This window comes from Halichoerus grypus, chromosome 4 (genome assembly GCF_964656455.1).
Source record: "Halichoerus grypus chromosome 4, mHalGry1.hap1.1, whole genome shotgun sequence".
Taxonomy (NCBI): domain Eukaryota; kingdom Metazoa; phylum Chordata; class Mammalia; order Carnivora; family Phocidae; genus Halichoerus; species Halichoerus grypus.
The window spans coordinates 158,231,957-158,250,299 of NC_135715.1; positions in this window are offsets into that span (position 1 = coordinate 158,231,957).

The following is an 18,343-nucleotide window of genomic DNA, read 5'->3' on the forward strand; positions in this document are numbered from 1 at the left end:
ATGTTATATATGAACCTCCTAGTAATCAAACTCAAAAACTACAATAAATACACAAAAAAATAAAGGGAGAGAAGGCAAAACAAAACACTATAGATATTCATCAATCACAGAGAAAAAGAAAGAACTACAAAAGCAACCAGAAAACAGATTTTTAAAATGGCAATCAGTACATACCTATCAATAATTACTTTAAATGTAAATGGCCTAAATGCTCTAATCAAAAGACATAAAGTGGCAGAATGGATTAAAAAACAACAACAACAACAACAACAACAATACCATCTATATGCTGCCTACTAAAGACTCACCTTGGACCAAAAGATGCATAAAGATTGAAAGTAAAGGGATGGAAAAATACTCACCATGCAAATAAGTAGCAATACTTATTCAGACAAAATAGACTTTAAAACAAAGACTGTAACAAGAAAACAAAGAAGGGCATTACATAATGATAAAGTAATAAATCCAACAAAATGATATAACAATTGTAAATAACTACACATCAAACACTGGAGCACCTAAATACATAGAGCAAACATTAATGGACAGTAAGAGAGAAACTGATGGCAATACAATAATAGTAAGGGACTTTAACACTCTACTTACATCAGTGGATACATAATCCAGACCAAAAATCAATAAGGAAATAATATGTTTGAATAACACATTGCACCAGATGGACATAACAGATATATACAGAACAGTCCATCCCAAAACAACAAAATACATATTCTTTTCAAGTGCACGTGGAATCTTTTCCAGAACAGATCACATATTAGGTCATGAAACAAGCCTTAATAAATTTAAGAAGACTGAAATCATACCATGAGTCTTTTCCAATCACAACAGTATGAAACTAGAAATAAATCACAAGTGAAAAAAAACTGGAAAAACACAAATATGTGAAGACTAAATAACAGGATACTAAACAACCAATGGGTCAATGAGGCAATCAAAGAAGAAATTTAAAAAAAATACACGCAACAAATAAAAATGAAAACACAATAGTCCAAAATCTCTGGGACACAGCAAAAGCAGTTTTAAGAGGGAAGTATATAGCAATACAGACCTACCTCCAGAAACAAGAAAAAAAAAAATTCAAACAGTCAAAACTTAACACCTGAAGTAGCTGGGAATAAAAGAACAAAGACCAGGGTGAGGAGAAGAGAGGAAATAATAAAGATCAGAGCAAAAATAAATGACAGAGAGACCAAAAAAAAAAAAAAAAAAAAATCAATGAAACCAAGAGCTGGTTCTTTGAAAAGATAAACAGAATCAACAAACCTTTAGCTACACTCATCAACCCAAATAAATAAAATCAGAAATGAGAGTGGAGAACTGGTACCAATGGTACCACAGAAATACAAAAGATTATAATAAATACTATGAAAAAGTATATGACAACAAACCGGACAATCTAGGAGAAATGGGTAAGTTCCTAGAAACCTACAATCTTCCAAAACCGAACCAGGAAGAAATAGAAAATCTGAATAGATCAATTACAAGAAACAAAATTGAATCAGTAATCAAAAAACACCCAAAAAATAAAAGTCCAGGACCAGGTGGATTCACACGTGAATTCTACCAGACATTTAAAGAAGAGTTAATACCTATTCTCTCAAACTGTTCCAGAAAATAGAAGAGAAAGAAAAGCTTCCCAGTACATACAATGAGGACAGCATTACCCTGATACCAAAACCAAACAAAAAACACCACAAAAAAAGAAAACTACAGGCCAATATCCCAGATGAACATAGATGCAAAATCCTCAACAAAATATTAATAAACTGCATACAACAATACATTAAAAACATTATTCACCACAATCAGGTGGGATTTATTCCAGGGATGAAAGGATGGTTTAATATTCACAAATCAATCCCATCGTAGATGACATAAACAAAACCAAGGATAAAAATCATATGATCAACTCAGTGGATGCAGAAAAAGCATTTGACAAGATTCGGCATTCATTCATGATAAAAACTTTCAACAAAAATGGGGCTAGAGGAACATACCTCAACGTTGCAAAGACCACATATGAAAAACCAACAGTTAATATCATCCTCAATGGTGAAAAACTGAGTTTCCCTCTAAGATCAGGAACAAGACAGGATATCCACTCTCACCACCTTTATTCAACACAGTACTGGAACTCCTTGCAACAGCAATCAAACAAGAAAAAGAAATAAGGGGCATCCACAGTATTAAAGAAGAAGTTTAACTGTCACTATTGCTATAATCAAGAAGACAAGAAACAAGTGTTGGCTAGGATGTGAAGAAAAAAGAACCCTCTTACACTGTTGGTGGGAATACAAACTGGTGCAGCCACTGTGGAAAAGAGTATGGAGTTTCCTCAAAAAATTAAAAACAGAAATATCACATGATCCAGTAATTCCACTATTGGTATTTACCCAGAGAAAATGAAAACACTAATTTGAAAAGATACATGTACCCCTATGTTTATTGCAGCATTATTTACAATAACCAAGACATGGAAGGAACAAAAGGGTCCATCAAAAGATGAATGGATAAGGAAGATGAGGTATATTAATACAATGGAATATTACTCAGACATAAAAAAGGATGAGATCATGTCATTTGAGATAAGACGGATGGGCCTAGAGGGTATTATGCTAAGTGAAATAAGTCAGAATGAGAAAGACAAATACCGTATTACTCCACTCACAAATGGAACCTAAAAAAATGAATAAACAAAAAGCAAAATCAGAGCTACAAATACAGAGAACAAACTGACAGTTGCCAAAGGGAAGAGGGGTAGGGGGGTTGGACAAAATGGGTAAAGGGGAAAGGGAGATACATACTTCCAGTTATGCAATGAGTAAGTCACTGGAATAAAAATCAGAGCATAAGGAATACAGTCAGTGATATTGTAATAGTGATGTAATGGGAGAGAGGGTAGCTATACTTGTGAACATAGCATAATGTATGAACTTGTCAAATCACTAAGTTGTACACTTGAAAGTAATGTAACATAGTGTGTCAACTATAGTTAAATAAGAAAAATCATTGCAAAAAAAGAACTTACACAAAAATATTTAATCCTGCTAACAATATTGTGAAGATTTTTATTCCTATTTCATAAATGAAGACAAATTATTTGTCAGAAGTTATTATCAATCTAACCAATGAAGTCAGAGTCCAGAGAAAGCTCTCTTAAAACCACAATACAGCACCCCAAATATATGAAGTCCCCCATGTACTAATTCATTTTGTTCATACATGTATGTGAACATATAGTCCACTTCTATGCTACCACTGTAGCTCTATGGTGTTTTGAAACCTGCGAGGCCAGTGTCCCTTCCTTATTTTCATTTCAAAATCCACTTGGCTATTTTCATAAATTTCCTTTTCCAGCTAAATTTTAAGAAAAGCTTGTCAAATTCCATTTTTTAAAAATCTATTGGGATTTCGATAGGTGTTTCATTAGATCAGAACTGATTTAATAGAGTAACTTAGCAAGAAATGGTATATTTTCAGTACTGAGAATTCCCCTGCCATGTCATGGTGTGTTCTGCCCTTTCTTTTTTCATCTCTGCTTCTCTGTCATTCAGTGAAGTGTTGTAACTTTCAACATGTATGTCTGCGTAATTCTTTCTAAATTTATCCCTAGATGTTTTATGTTTCATAGTTTTCGTGACTTTTTTAAATGGATCTTTTTTCCCATTACTTTTTTCTAGTTGGTTATTTCAGAAATGTAAAAAAATTCCAATTTTGGAATTGTGATCATGCTATTGAACCCTCTTTGTTAATATTGTTCAGTAGACTCTTGAATGATCCAATTGTTCATTTTTTTCTGCAAAAAATAAAGTTTGGGATTTTACGTATCTCCAAATTCTTCTTCCTATCTTACTGCATAGCCTAAGGTATCAGCACAGTGTTAAAAACTAAACTAAAAGGCCCTCCTTAGCTTTAATTTCCTTACTTGTAATATTGTTGTTTTAATAATAATTATAACATCTACCACAGAACAATATTGAGAAGAGTAAGTTAAACAATTAAGTGAGAAAATCCTTAGAGCTGTAACATACCTGAACAAGGTTTGCCCTCTGCATTGCAATTATAACATTCACTGCAATTATTATTATTTTTAATAGAACCCTTCTAATTTTCACCATATTACTAAGAACTTTCTAATAGATATACTTTATCAAGTTGAGTTTTCTTCTATTCTTAGCTTGATCTCAGGAGTAACCTGTCCAGAACTTTTAAGTTGATCAAGTGCTTCTTCTCTAATCATTGACAGTAGCCAATTACATTTTAGATTTCTTATGCTTAAACCATACTGTTTTATACATTTATCATTATGTGTATACTGCTGGGTTTAGGTTGCTTATTTTATTCTTTTAGGACTTTTCACTCTATTCATAAGTGACATAGATCTATTTTGCTCTATAGCCCTTGCCTAATTTTAGTATCATGGTAGTTGTCTCTTATAGAATAAACTGAGAAACTTTCAGCCTGGTTTTAAGAGCTAGATGGTTGAGAGGATAGGAAAGGCTCTGCAAGTCTTTCATGTAGACTGTGGCTATTGCTCATTCAAGAACTATTAAAATAGCTTTTTGATTTCTCTTATGATTATTGATCTAATCAGGATTTCTGTGTGTTTTGGAGTCTCTTGGTAATATTTATTTTTCTGGAAAATAGATTTTCTTTAAAAAAATCCACTCTATATTTCCTTATTATACTGTTGTTTTCAAAGTCAATTTTTCTTAAACTTGTTCAAAATTAGCCTCTTATACTGTTCTTTTCAAAGAACCAGCTTCTAGTCTTATTGATCGAGTCTACTATCTTTATCTCTGGCAGTCTGTGTTCCATTTTATTAATTTCTGCTTTTATCTTTATTAACTTCCTCCTCTTATATTTTGTTTACTTTTTTATTCCTTTTCCAACTCACTGAGTTGAATACTTGATTAATTCAGTTTTCATCTTTCTTGTTTCCTAATAAATTAATTTAAGGTCATTATTTTCTTCCCTTAGCAACCATTTGGCCAAATTACAGAGTTTTTAAATTTATAATGCTCTCATCATGCTTCATTTTGAAATAGTTTATTTGATTTTTATTTTCTCTTTAACCCAAGAATTATTTATTGGGTGTTTTAAATTTAAGTGGATTGGTATTTTTCTTCTCTTTGTTCCTAATTCCTAATTTTATTGCACTGTGGCCAGACTTCATGCTCAGTATGATTTTGTTTTGAAGAATTTATTTAACATTGTTTTGTGGCCCAACATAATGATTAAGAGTGCAGGCTAGAGCTTAGAATTTTGCTTGGTACATAATAAATGCCATGAAGTCAAGGTCAATTTTTATGTATTTTGCATACACATTTGAATAAAGTGTGTATATGATTTATGTATGTATATTTATTTGTAATAATTATGTTGAATTCTAAATTCTTATTTATATTTGTGAACTTGACCTTTTGAATACTCAGAGGACAATGCTAATGTCTTCCAGTCTTTGAAATCCTACATTTCTCCTTGCATTTCTAAAATTTTTTCTGTATATATTGAATGCTATATTATTTGCTGCTATTTCACCCCATATTTGGTAGACTGTATCATTTAATGTTCTATTGTTTACGTAATTATATATACTTTCTTTTTATTTTTTTATTCTATTTATTTTCAAAATGTCTGTTATTTTATTTTTTCTGTTGTTTTTAAGCAAACTTTTTATTAAAATATAATGTAATTTTCTTTAGCTCTTCCAAATTGTATACATATATGTGTAGGTATGTATCCATGTATATGTGTATTCTTTTATTACCCAAATTAAATACATATAAAAAGTTGAATTTTATCCATTTACAATTACTGTAATCACTGATACATTAAATTCATTATTTTTTAAATTTTTCATGCCTTTTTGCTAGTTCCCTTTTATTGTTTTAATATCAGATTTTTATCTAATTCAAGAAAATTGGTTGAATTCATACTCATTCCTTTAGTGACTTGGATATTTTATACACTGTCAACTTTTGTTAGGTCTCTCTGCCTATTCTTTCTAATGAAATCTTGCTTCTATTTAAGTATTCATTCTCTTTTGGACATCCATGTATATCAGGGCAGGCAGGTACCACAGCGAATGACTCATTATATGTCAAAGTCAGTTATGGAAATCTTTTAACTATCATTACTTTAATCATGGTCATGGAATATAATTTCTATCTAATAATACTAAATCTCTTGTGAGTTATTGGAAAATATTTTCTGGTTTGATTAAAAATAAAAAAAGACACATAAGGAGACACAGATTCTCTTCTTCCACTGTATGCTGTGCAAAACAGACATGATAATTCAGAAACGCTGATGCTGTCTTCTAACCTGAAGATAAGTCCACCTGTGAGGATGACAGAATGGAAAACAGGAGGAAGACAGACTGCCCCTATTCTAGGTTATTTTGAGTTATAATTCCTATTATTGCAGCTGAATCATCCTAGCTCTTGCACTATTTAAAGGTGCCTTTTTCTAGCAATACCTAGAGTGATAATCTAATCAGTCTCTGTATCTTCTGGACTACACAGTGGGCTATATCCCCTGGACTAAACAATACAATAAAATTTCACTTCCCATAAACTTTGTCTCATATCCCAACTTTATCCACTCATATATAAATTTAGTTACATATTATTTAAAATCATTATTCTGCTACTTTCAACTCTTAGTAATTAAGTCTTTTAGTCTTATTTTCTCCTATTATTTATACTAGAAATATATTTTATGTTTCTTTTAATTCTATTTTTCTTTCATGGTTTTATTTTTGTCTAAGGTACGAACATCATTGAATAATTCTTTCAGATCGGTACTGACTTCTACCTTGATCAGGTATGCAACTCTAGTTTTATAAACATCTTCCCTCATAGTTTTAAAAATGTTCTTTCTAGCATCCTATGCAAAGAAAAATATGTTAATAGTTTTTCTCAGCATTTATAAATTGCCTTTTTCCCTCTGAAAAATTTTGTATGCTTTTCTCTTTATCATTAAGTAAATTTGCTTAGGATACTGATTGATGTGGATTTTCTTTTGTTTTTCAGCTTTTGTCGTTAGTTTAGTTTTTATTTTAATCCTTATGTACTTTAATAACAAAGATATCTTTCTTCAGCTCAGAAGTTCTCTTCCATTATTTCCTTGATCATTCCTTTCTTTCTATTCCCTTGGGTTTCTACTATTACACGGCTATTGGAACCACTGGCCCTACTGCTTTCTCCTCATTTTCCACATATTTGTATTTTTGCACTCTGTCCTATCTCACTCTGTCCATATCTTAGCTCAATGTTGCACATTGCTCAGTCTTTAACCATATACATTTTTATATTCAGCCCCAAAATAGGATATTCTGGCAACCATATTTCAATTTATAAGAACTTTGTTTCTTTTTCATTGCAGCCTTCTTGTAATGGATGCAATAGCTTATTAAATTTCTAACTAATATTAATTATAATTATCTCAAAGTTTGATATTATTCCTTCTATCAACTCTGATCACTGAGAGTTCATTCTATTTGTTAAGTTAGGTGTGCTTCTCATATGAAGCACTTTTCTTCAATCATTTCATGTTTTTTGTTGTTTGTTTATTATCTGTACATGTAAACTCAAATTCACATCAACAGTTGTAGTTTATTCAGCCCAAATGGGAATTCCTGATTGCCTGAAAATAAATGCAGGATGTGATTATCAGTGTCCACATCCAGAAAGAGTGCAAGTAAGAGGGCAGTATGTTGTAGATGAATTTATTTTTTGGTTTCTCGAAATATACCCTTGAGAAATTTTTTCGCAGATTTAACTCCTGGTACTTGCTGGTCAGTCAGACATTGCTTCACTTCTGTGGATCAGTTTAAGAGTATCTCTTATCATAATGATGCACTGTATGGTGACTAACATAACATAATAATAATAAAAAAAAAACAAAAAAAAGAGTATCTCTTATTAGAACTCCCATTTCAGAAACACATCTCTTAAGACACTGCAATTTTGAAAAACTTGAATATTCAACCCATAGATCAGAAAGTATGAAATTTACATACAATAAAAAAGTATATGGAACAAGTCTAATAGGTAAACAAAACCAAACTATTTTTCTTGAGGATGTTGAGAGATTCTTGGGTTTCTCTGGGATTACATTACTTCTGTCATATTTCAGGGTGGTCAGTTCTGAAGCTCTATGGACACCATAATGGGTTTCCAATGCTGCAATGAATTTTCATTTTTATATTGTTTATGGGATTTAGGAAGGAAAGAGGGGCACCCCAGCAATGTTCAATCATCTATTTTGAACAGAACTAGGCTAAATCAGCATTAATCTAAAGAGTCAAAGGATTCAGTAAATAGTAGACAATGTTAATAACAAAACATAGGCATATCTTGCTATATTTTAAAATTTCAAGCATAAAGTAAAAAAAAAAAATTTACAGAAAGAATAAAAAAGTCACCTATAAAGTTACCAAAATCAGACTGCTCTCCAAGGTCTAAAATAAGTAAACTGCCCCATACCATTTATGAATAAGTTATTTGGAAAAATATCTTTTAAAAGTGATGTATCAAGGGGCGCCTGGGTGGCTCAGTCGTTAAGTGTCTGCCTTCCGCTCAGGTCATAATCCAGGGGTCCTGGGATCGAGCCCCACATCGGGCTCTCCGCTCAGCGGGAAGCCTGCTTCTCCTTCTCCCACTCCCCCTGTTTGTGTTCCCTCTCCTGCTGTCTCTCTGTCAAATAAATAAAATCTTTAAAAAAAAAAGTGACGTATCAAAATGATTGACTCACAAATTAGGAAACTGTACTGTGAACTGCTTGTCAATGTTCATTAAACCCATAATATAGAAAGTTTAAGAGGAAAGTGACAAAAATTATTGATGAAAGATAAAATTAGTAATAATAATTTAGACCTAAAACTTCTATATCATCAAAATAAACCTCAGGAAGGGATTCAGTGAATTATGTCAAAGACTGGGTAAACCATTCTAGTATCATATGAGGGTAGAAGTCACTAAATATTGGTTGGTATTTTACACTGATAATCATAGGTTTGAATGTTTGAATGTGTGTGTGTTTTAAAGGAAAAAGTATAGAATAGTGGAAATTCCAAATGATGACCAAAAAGTGAAATTTTCGTAATACAGAGGTCACAGATTTGAGTAAACCATCAAAGATTTCATATCAGAACACATATCTAGGTGTCTGATAATTCTAATTGAGCTGCTACTATTGGGCTGAGCTCCTTCTACAAGTCCACTGATAATCATGCAACCTCAGACATAAGGCATAAGTACTCTGAATCACTTTACTTTTACCTCACAAGTTACCTTCTGTGTGTGTGTGTGTGTGTGTGTGTGTGGTGGGAACACTTAAAATCTCTTAGAAAATTTAAAGCATACAGTTCAGTGTTATTAACTATAGCCACCATTCTATACATTAGATTCCCTAGACCTTATTTATCTCATATCTCAAAGTTTGTACTAATGACTAACTTCTCACTATTTCTAACAGTCTGCAAGTCCAGGTAACCTCCATTCTCCTCTCGACTTTTCTGAGTTCTAATTTTTATGGTTGAATAATATTCTCTTATAGATAAATATATGGTAGATAGATCACATTTTCTTTATCCATTCATCTGTTGATGAGCATGTAGCTTGTTACCATATCTTGGCCACTGTGAATAATTTTGCAATGAACACAGGAGTACAGATATCTCTTAGGTCCTGATTTCATTTCCTTTAAATATATACCCAGAATTAGGATTGCTAGAGCAGAGACTCATTTTAAATTCTCAACTAAACTTATATTTGTCTGGTTTTCATTAACCAGAATTAGGTACAGTGTTAACATAGTTTGTTATCAATAAAAATAAAACATAATCTCTATATGCATAAATCACATTATTTACATCACTTGAGTAACGCTAGATTCACGGATTTTCACAGAATTTTTAAAGCTCCAGTTATCCCAACTTGGCTGGGAGAAAAGAAATTAAGCTGGCTCATTTATACTTCTATATTTTTTAAAGCATTTCTATTTTCTGGTAATATTAAGATAATACAAATCTGTTTGAACTCCCCTAAATACAAAACACAGAGTCAACTATTTTCTCCAGAACCACAAAACAGCATCAGAAATCAAACTATGGGCACGAGATGTGCATGTTAGATTTTATATATGAGAGTTAAGAGTGGATAATACTGCTAATCAAACACCTAAATAACAGTGTTAAAAATAGGAAGTAAAGGGCACCTGGGTGGCTCAGTTGGTTAAGCAACTGCCTTCAGCTCAGGTCATGATCCTGGAGTCCCAGGATCAAGTCCCACATCGGGCTCCCCGCTCAGTGGGGAGTCTGCTTCTCCTTCTGGCCCTCTCCCCTCTCATGCTCTCTCTCACTCTCTCTCAAATAAATAAATAAAATCTTAAAAAAAAAATAGGAAGTAAAATGATTCTGACAACACGTGTTTCCAATTCCCATAAGTTTGCTTTTTCCAGAATATTGGATAAATAGCATTACAAGTTATTTCAAGACTGCTTCCTTTCATCGTTTAGATTCAAGATAGTGGCTCTTTTCATACTCCTAAAGAAGAACTTGCTTTAACCTTTTCTTTTTCTTTCTTTCTGTCTTTTTCTTTTCTTTTCACTTTTTTAAGTTTTTATTTAAACTTGCTAACATATAGTGTAATATTAGTTTGAGGTGTACAAATCCCTGATTTAACACTTATATACAACACCTGGTGCTCATCACAATAAGTGTACTCCTTAATCCCCATCACCTGTTTAACCTATCCCCCCTACCTACCTTCCCTCTGGTAACCATCAGTTTGTTCACTATAGTCTGTTTCTTGTTGCCTCTCTCTTTTTTTCCCCTATGATAATTTGTTTCTTAAATTCCACATATGAATGAAATCATATGGTATTTGTCTTTCTCTGGCTGACTTATTTCGCTTAACATAATACTCTTTAGTTCCACTGACATTGTTGCAAATGACAAGATTTTATTCTTTTTTATGGCGGCGTAATACTCCATTATATATATATACCACATCTTCTTTATCCATTCATCAGTCGATGGACTCAGGCTGTTTCATGATTTGGCTATTGTGGACATTACTGCTATAAACATAGGGGTGCATGTATCCCTTTGAATTATTATTTTTGTATTCTTTAGGTAAATACCTAGTACTGCAACTGCTGGGTCATAGGGTAGCTCTATTTTTAACATCTTGAGGAACCTCCATACTGTTTTCCAGAGTGGCTGCACCAGTTTGCATTCCCAACAACACCGTAAGAGCATTCCGCTTTCTCCACATCCTCAACAACACTTGTTTCTTCTATTGTTGATCTTAGCCATTCTAACAGGTGTGAGGTGATATCTCATCGTAGTTTTGATTTATATTTCCCTTATGATGAGTGATGTTGAGCATCTTTTCACATGTCTATTGACCATCTATATGTGTTTTTTGGAAAAATGTCTATTCATGTCTTCTGCCCATTTTTTAATTTGATTATTTGGGTTTGGGGTGTTGAGTTTTAGAAGTTCTTTATACATTTTGGATACTAACTACAAATATTTTCTCCCATTCCATAGGATGCCTTTTAGTTTTGTTGACTGTTTCCTTCACTGTGCAGATTTTCATTTTGTTGAAGTCCCAATAGTTTATTTTTGCTTTTGTTTCTCTTGCGTCAGGAGGCACATCTAGCAAGAAGTTGCTATAGCCAATGTCAAAGAGGTTACTGCCTGTGTTCTCTTCTTGATTTTAATGGCTTCCTGTTTCACATTTAGGTCTTTCATCCATTTTGAATTTATTTTTGTGTGTAGTGTAAGAAAGTGGTCTAGTTTCATTCTTCTGCATGTTGCTATCCAGTTTTCCCAACACCATTTGTTGAAGATACTTCCTTTTTCCCTTGAATATTCTTTCCTGCATTGTTAAAGATTAATTGACCATAAAGTTGTGGGTTCATTTCTGGGTTTTCTATGCTGTTCCATTGATCAATGTGTCTATTTTTGTGCCAGTGTCATGCTGTCTTGATCACTACAGCTTTGTAATATAACTTGAAGTCTGGAATTGTGATACTGCCAGCTGTGCCTTTCTTTTCAAGGTCGTTTTGGCTATTCGGGGTCTTTTGTGGTTTCATACAAATTTGGGACTGCTTGCTCTAGCTCTAGCTCTGTGAAAAATGTTGTTGATATTTTGATAGGGATTGCCTTAAATGTTTAAATCACCTTGGGTAGTATAGACATTTTAACAATATTTGTTCTTCTAGTCCATGAGCATGAATGTTTTTCCATTTCTTTGTGTCATTTTCAATTTCTTTCATCAGTGTTTTATGGTTTTCAGAGTACAGATCTTTTACCTCTTCAGTTAGGTTTATTCTTAGGCATCTTATGGTTTTAGGTATTAATTCTTTATACTACACTCCCACACAGCTGGGAATGGAAACAGAGTCTCTTTTTGGAACATAAAACAGTAATAACTATTTGGCATCTTTCTTGGTAATCTCACTAGAAATCTAGTATAAGGAAATTAGAAAGATGTCAATTAATCATATCATAATAAAATAAACAAAGATATTTATTGCAGCAACGTATAAAATCTTGTGCCACACAAAAATGCTCAAAAATAGAGGAATGTTTGATTACACTATATCCATGTTATAGAAACATATGATAGTGTTCTAAATTACTTATCTAATAATACTAAATGACATAGAAAAGCACTTATGATATGATTTTAAGTGATAAAAAGGATACCAAACTATATCTGCAACATGATTATTTTTATAGATTTAATGAGAGAAAGAAGGAAGAAAGAGAGCAAAGGCACAGGACAGGAGTGAAGGAGAAAGGCGGAGAAAAAGTAAAAACTCTAGAAAAATACATTAAAGCATTTCTTAAATTATATAAACTCTAGCTGAGTCAAGATGATTTGAATCATCACCTATATATTTTTCTCTTATTTCTACAATCATCAGCTATCTTGTGTGATAAGCAGGGAAAACAATGCTATTTTTATGTTAAATCTATACTTTAGATTCTAAATCAGAGTCTTAAGGTTTTGTAGAAACTCAAAAGTTAATAAGACAATGACTATCACTGGCTTTTCATGAAAGCCAGCTTATCTATACTTCTAGAATGGTTTCTTTGTTTTTCTAGAAGTCTAAAGGAAAATTTAAAAAACCAAGGAAGAAAGAAGATGCTTAGAAGATTAACTGGGACTTTTCCCCTTATAAACTATTAACAACTACAAAAATTTATTCTGCCTGAAAAACTGAGCTTTCTTCAAGGGCTTTTGAAATGAAAATCTGAAGTCCTAATGGCTGGACATCTGATATAAAGCTACCCTAAAATCACAAAAGACGATAGCTAACATTATTTCTCTACTTTGGAGGGACACTTATTACTCCATCCTATGTTCCAAGTATTCATTCTTCTACTTACTCATTTATTGGCCATTTTGCCTCTTCTATCTTCTACAGGCTAAAACCTGCTGTAAACTAGTTTGCCCAGGATACAAAGGCAAATAAGAAATGGTTCTTGGGTTACAGTAGAGCAAGTTAAGTTTGTGATTTACTCAAGCCTCACTACAAGTTTAGACTAATATATAAAGAAGCATTACATCTAATTATTCTTAGACATTTCATTTCTTTAAATAGTCCTTATTATGTATATTTTTAAATGTAAAACTATCATTAAGATTGAGCTATTTTGGTAACATATTTTATTAATAAAAATAATTTGTAGAAGAGTTCTTTGAATGAATTATGTCTATAGTTGAAAACCCAAATATTTCAGCTATGAAACTAAGACCCCTCTTTAATAAAAGTTTCTTAATCAAATTGAAAGCATAGGAACCAGCAGAAAAGAAACAGCTTCATTCAAACCAGTTTTGCAAACACACATACACACACACACACACACACACACACACACACACACACACCCCACATAAATGGTATGGCAGAGACTTCTGGTTGTCCTCCAATATCTGCCCTCTCTTTTCCTCAGTCACAGAACTCCCAGGTTAGTTCATGGCTTCTTGAAGCTATGTGATCATATGACCACATTCTGGCCAACAGAATATAAGTAGAAGTAGTGAATCCCAACTTTCTGGAAGAGTCCTAAAGGGGTGAAGGCTTGACTTCTCCTGCCTCTTCCCCACCTTCCTGCTGTTTAAAATGTAGATAGCCGCTATACAGAGAGCAGCCACTTTGAATCACAAGATAGAAGCTGGGTGTTCATAAGTGGCAGAACATGAGATGAAGTGAGCCTAAATGAACCCTTCTGGTGTCAACACATAACTCCAGACTGCCTACATTTACATGGAGAAGCATACTTCTCTCTTTTTAAATCCATTGTTGTTTTGGGCCTTTTCCACTCATGAGCAAATCTCATCTTAACTAATACAAATGGCAAACAATCCCAGACTAGCTTCTCCATTCTATTGCCGCTCAGATATCATGACTGCTCCTTGCTCAGTGTTGAGAATACCTCTCAGCACAATCATATCCAAAGCCCAAGTTATCTATATTCTTTCTAATGCTGTTCAACTCTTAAATTTTCACAGGACCTGGAACAGAAAACCTGCCAGGCATTTGCAATGTGACCTTGGGTAAATCATGTAATGCTACTGTCCTCAGTTTCTTCATTTATCAAATGAGCACAGTAACTCTTACTTTGATAACAATAACATCCATTTACAATTCTTATAATGATTCTGTGAAACAGGTATTATAATTAGTAAACAGAATTTCAGAGAGGTTAAGTAAAATTCTCAGGATTATACTGCTTAGTAGCAGAACAGGAATTCAAACTCATGTAAGTCTACTCTAAATACTATGATTGTTCAGGTACACTTTATTATCCTCTACCTCTTACCTTGTGAATAGTCACTGAGATAACCTGTGTAAAACAGACTAACCTATCACACAGTAGATATACATTAAATGTGAATTATCCCCCCTCTGTTCTTACATGTTGATAAAATAAAAGCATTTTGCTTTCATTCTCTTTCATATATAATCTTACATTAGGACTGCTCTGTGAAAGAATCAATCTGGACAAATTCCATGTTTAAGTAAAAATATTATAGAATACAATTTTACCCTTGAAGAATCCCAGGCCCAGTAATTTTTCAACAGATTGAATGCATTAAGCTTTTGTATATACATAGACCCATGCTGGAAGATATACAAAGTTAATCTGAGAGTAACAATTCCTGTCCTCTAAGAATTTATAACCTAAAATAAACCATAGAGATGCCAGCTCTAATACACAGATTCAAACAAACATCAACACATGAATAAAGAAGAACAGTACAACCTCTCAGTACTGTGTTGAACAGAACTGTTTTTAACATATATACACAAATTAGAATAATACTTAAACACAAATCAGAACCCTTCTGAGTGGGAAGATGAAAAGTTTGTCTGAAGGAGGAAGGCATTCTCCAAATTAACTTCACACACCAGAGTTTCTCTAACAATGCAAAAAATAAAAAGGGAAAAAAAAGAAAAAGCTCTCACACAGGGGTGCAAAGGTATGTTTGCACAAACTAATTATTCAGCAGAATGGCCCTGTTAAAGTAAAGGTCTTTTTTTAAGACGGAAAAAAAAAAGTTTCAAATAATTTATTTTCAGCAAACAAGTATAATATAGAGGCATAGGGGCAAGGATTTTCTTTCAGGTTTTGACATTCAGAAGCCCTCTATGCATAGGTACTTACAGATTGGAAAATACATTTAGAAAAAATCAACAATAAGGTTCACAGCATAAGAAAACCAACTAGCTAAAAATTTAAGTAACTTTTACTGTATGATGGTAAATGGTACAGATAGTCAGTGCTTCTTCATTTAAACCAAACACCCCCCACCCCTCTCCCACTTCTCTATCAATCATATTCCCTTTCCCAAAGCCAGAATTTCATTTAAGAAAAACTTCTCACAATAAATTTAAGTAAGTCAGGTCAACTCTGCTCCTCCTCAAAACTTAAAATGTTCGAATTGCAGCCCCTGGCCAAATCTACCACTTGTGTACTGATAGGATAAAAAAAAAAAAATCAACATTAAAAATAAAACTCTACCTCCACACCTACTTATGGACTGTGTTTGTCAGATTAACATGAAAATCAGAGTAGGAAAGTTTCTGCAGTGATTCTATAGTTGAATATAAAGACAGCCCCAAGCTGGGGGTTTTCATCTTCACCTGATTTATTCCTTCTTTTCCTCCATTTATTTCATTCCCAAGGCAGTGACTCAATCTTTTCTCCTATTGAAGTCACTGAAACAGTGAAATCTATCTTATCCAAGCAAAACAATTTCATTCATCATACTGCAGTCACATCAATTAGGAGTTAATGGATAAAATAAAACATCAAGAATCTCCTTTTTGACCCAGAAGATCTTTCCTGACTATTCCTGATGCCCTACAACAGCTCAGCACAACCTCTTCACTATTTGTTTGTCTATCTCTTTAACAAATATTTACTCAATGCCCACCGAGGGACCATGGACTATCTAGAGATTGGTTCTTACAGGATATTCAGCTGATACAGACATATATTGATTGGGCCTTCATACCTCTTACCTCCCAATTAAAATATAATCTCCTTGATTGGGGTGGGGGATCTTAGTCTTCTCTTCATTGCCTGGCAGAAAGTCCCAACAGTATTTTCTCAATACATATTTTTTATATAGAAGACAAGGTTGAAGTTAATGTTATATGACAAGGTTTAAGTTAATGTTATATCTGATTTGAAGCCCTATATGATTCAAACCATTATGTCTCTTTCTCAATTAAAATTTCTGAAGATTTTTTTCTAGTCTATGGACTGTAGTGGGTACGGTTTACCTCTCTCTGAGTTACAAGAAATTGAATTTCCATCTTTGGGAATTCACCTATATTTCAGACAATGCCAGATGTGCTGGTTACACATGCCTGCTCTGTGAATACAATGAGCTCAACTTATTTTATTGACTGCACTGAAACAATGACTAATTTTATTCCAGACTCCACACAGTGTCACAAAACCATAGCTACCATAATGATATAAGAATTTGAATACTGCAGTGCAAGACTTGGCCAATTAGAAATATACCTTCAGTGATATGAGTTGGCTTGAGGCTGTTGTTGGAAAGGGGAATTTCTTTAGTCTATTAGTTATTCATTTGACTAGGTATATAATTGCTCTGTATGCCACCAAAATATGTGGCCTTAAGATCAAGGAATTTATACTTAATTAAAATGGGTGTGTTACAGGATGTGAAAGTGGGACATTGTTATCTCAGTTGTTACTAAGTGTCCAACACTGAGAATAAAAATTGTAAGTTGTTAAATGTTCATATAGTCTATGTAGTAACAGAATATATATGTAGGATTTATTAATATGGCAGACAAAAACTTGTTCTGCCACTTTCAGCTTATCACCTATCTCTAGACTATATAAAAGACAGGTGATGATGATAGATAAAAATGGTTCATTAAGGGCACCTGGGTGGCTCAGATGGTTAAGCGTCAGCCTTCGGCTCAAGTCATGATCCCAGTGGGATAGAGCCCCGCATCGGGCTCTATGCTCAGCGGGGAGCCTGCTTCTCCCTCTGCCTCTCTCTCTCTCTCTCTCTTATGAATAAATAAAATCTTTAAAAAAATGGTTCATTAATAGGCAGAATCCCCGAGGAGCAAGCTGTTGGGGTATTTTGTGCTTCCCCCTCTCCTCCTAAAGAGGAGAACTTCTTGCCACCAACTTCAGACCCATCTGGGGGAAAGGAAGAGTTTTATGAACTCCCAAAAAGTTTGAGATGAATCTGTTCTGATTTGGATACTGGAAGCTGAGTTCTGCTTATAAAAGATGACATGAACTGAAGCTGTCTCTAATGACCAAAAAAAAAAAAAAAAAGCAGCTACAATGTGAGAAAATTTCATTTCTATCTGTAATGGACAGATTGTGAAGGAAACCACTTGAAAGGAGTTGGGCTTAAGTCAGCTTAAGTCATTAATTCTGAATACCAGAGCTAGGTCACCCCCAAAAAAGAGTTTATGTGGTTTGTACCAGCAGAAAATGATCTAAAGGAAGAACTTATAAGGGGCCAGTTGAAGAGGTATCATTTGCTTCAGGGAATCCATGAAAGGAGTCCCTGGTGAGGGCAAATGCTCTAAAACGCCAGAAAATTTCCCAAGAAGAGAAAAAGAAAGCTTTCTAACGCCAGGTTACTACTTGACCAATCAAATAATATCTTCTCATTTCTCCCTCCCCTACTCCCTCCCCTCCCCTGATCCCAAAGGGCCCAAAGCAGCATCATGAATGCAATGTACTCTCATCTTTGTTCTGTTGGTATATTGCTTTTGGAACTGA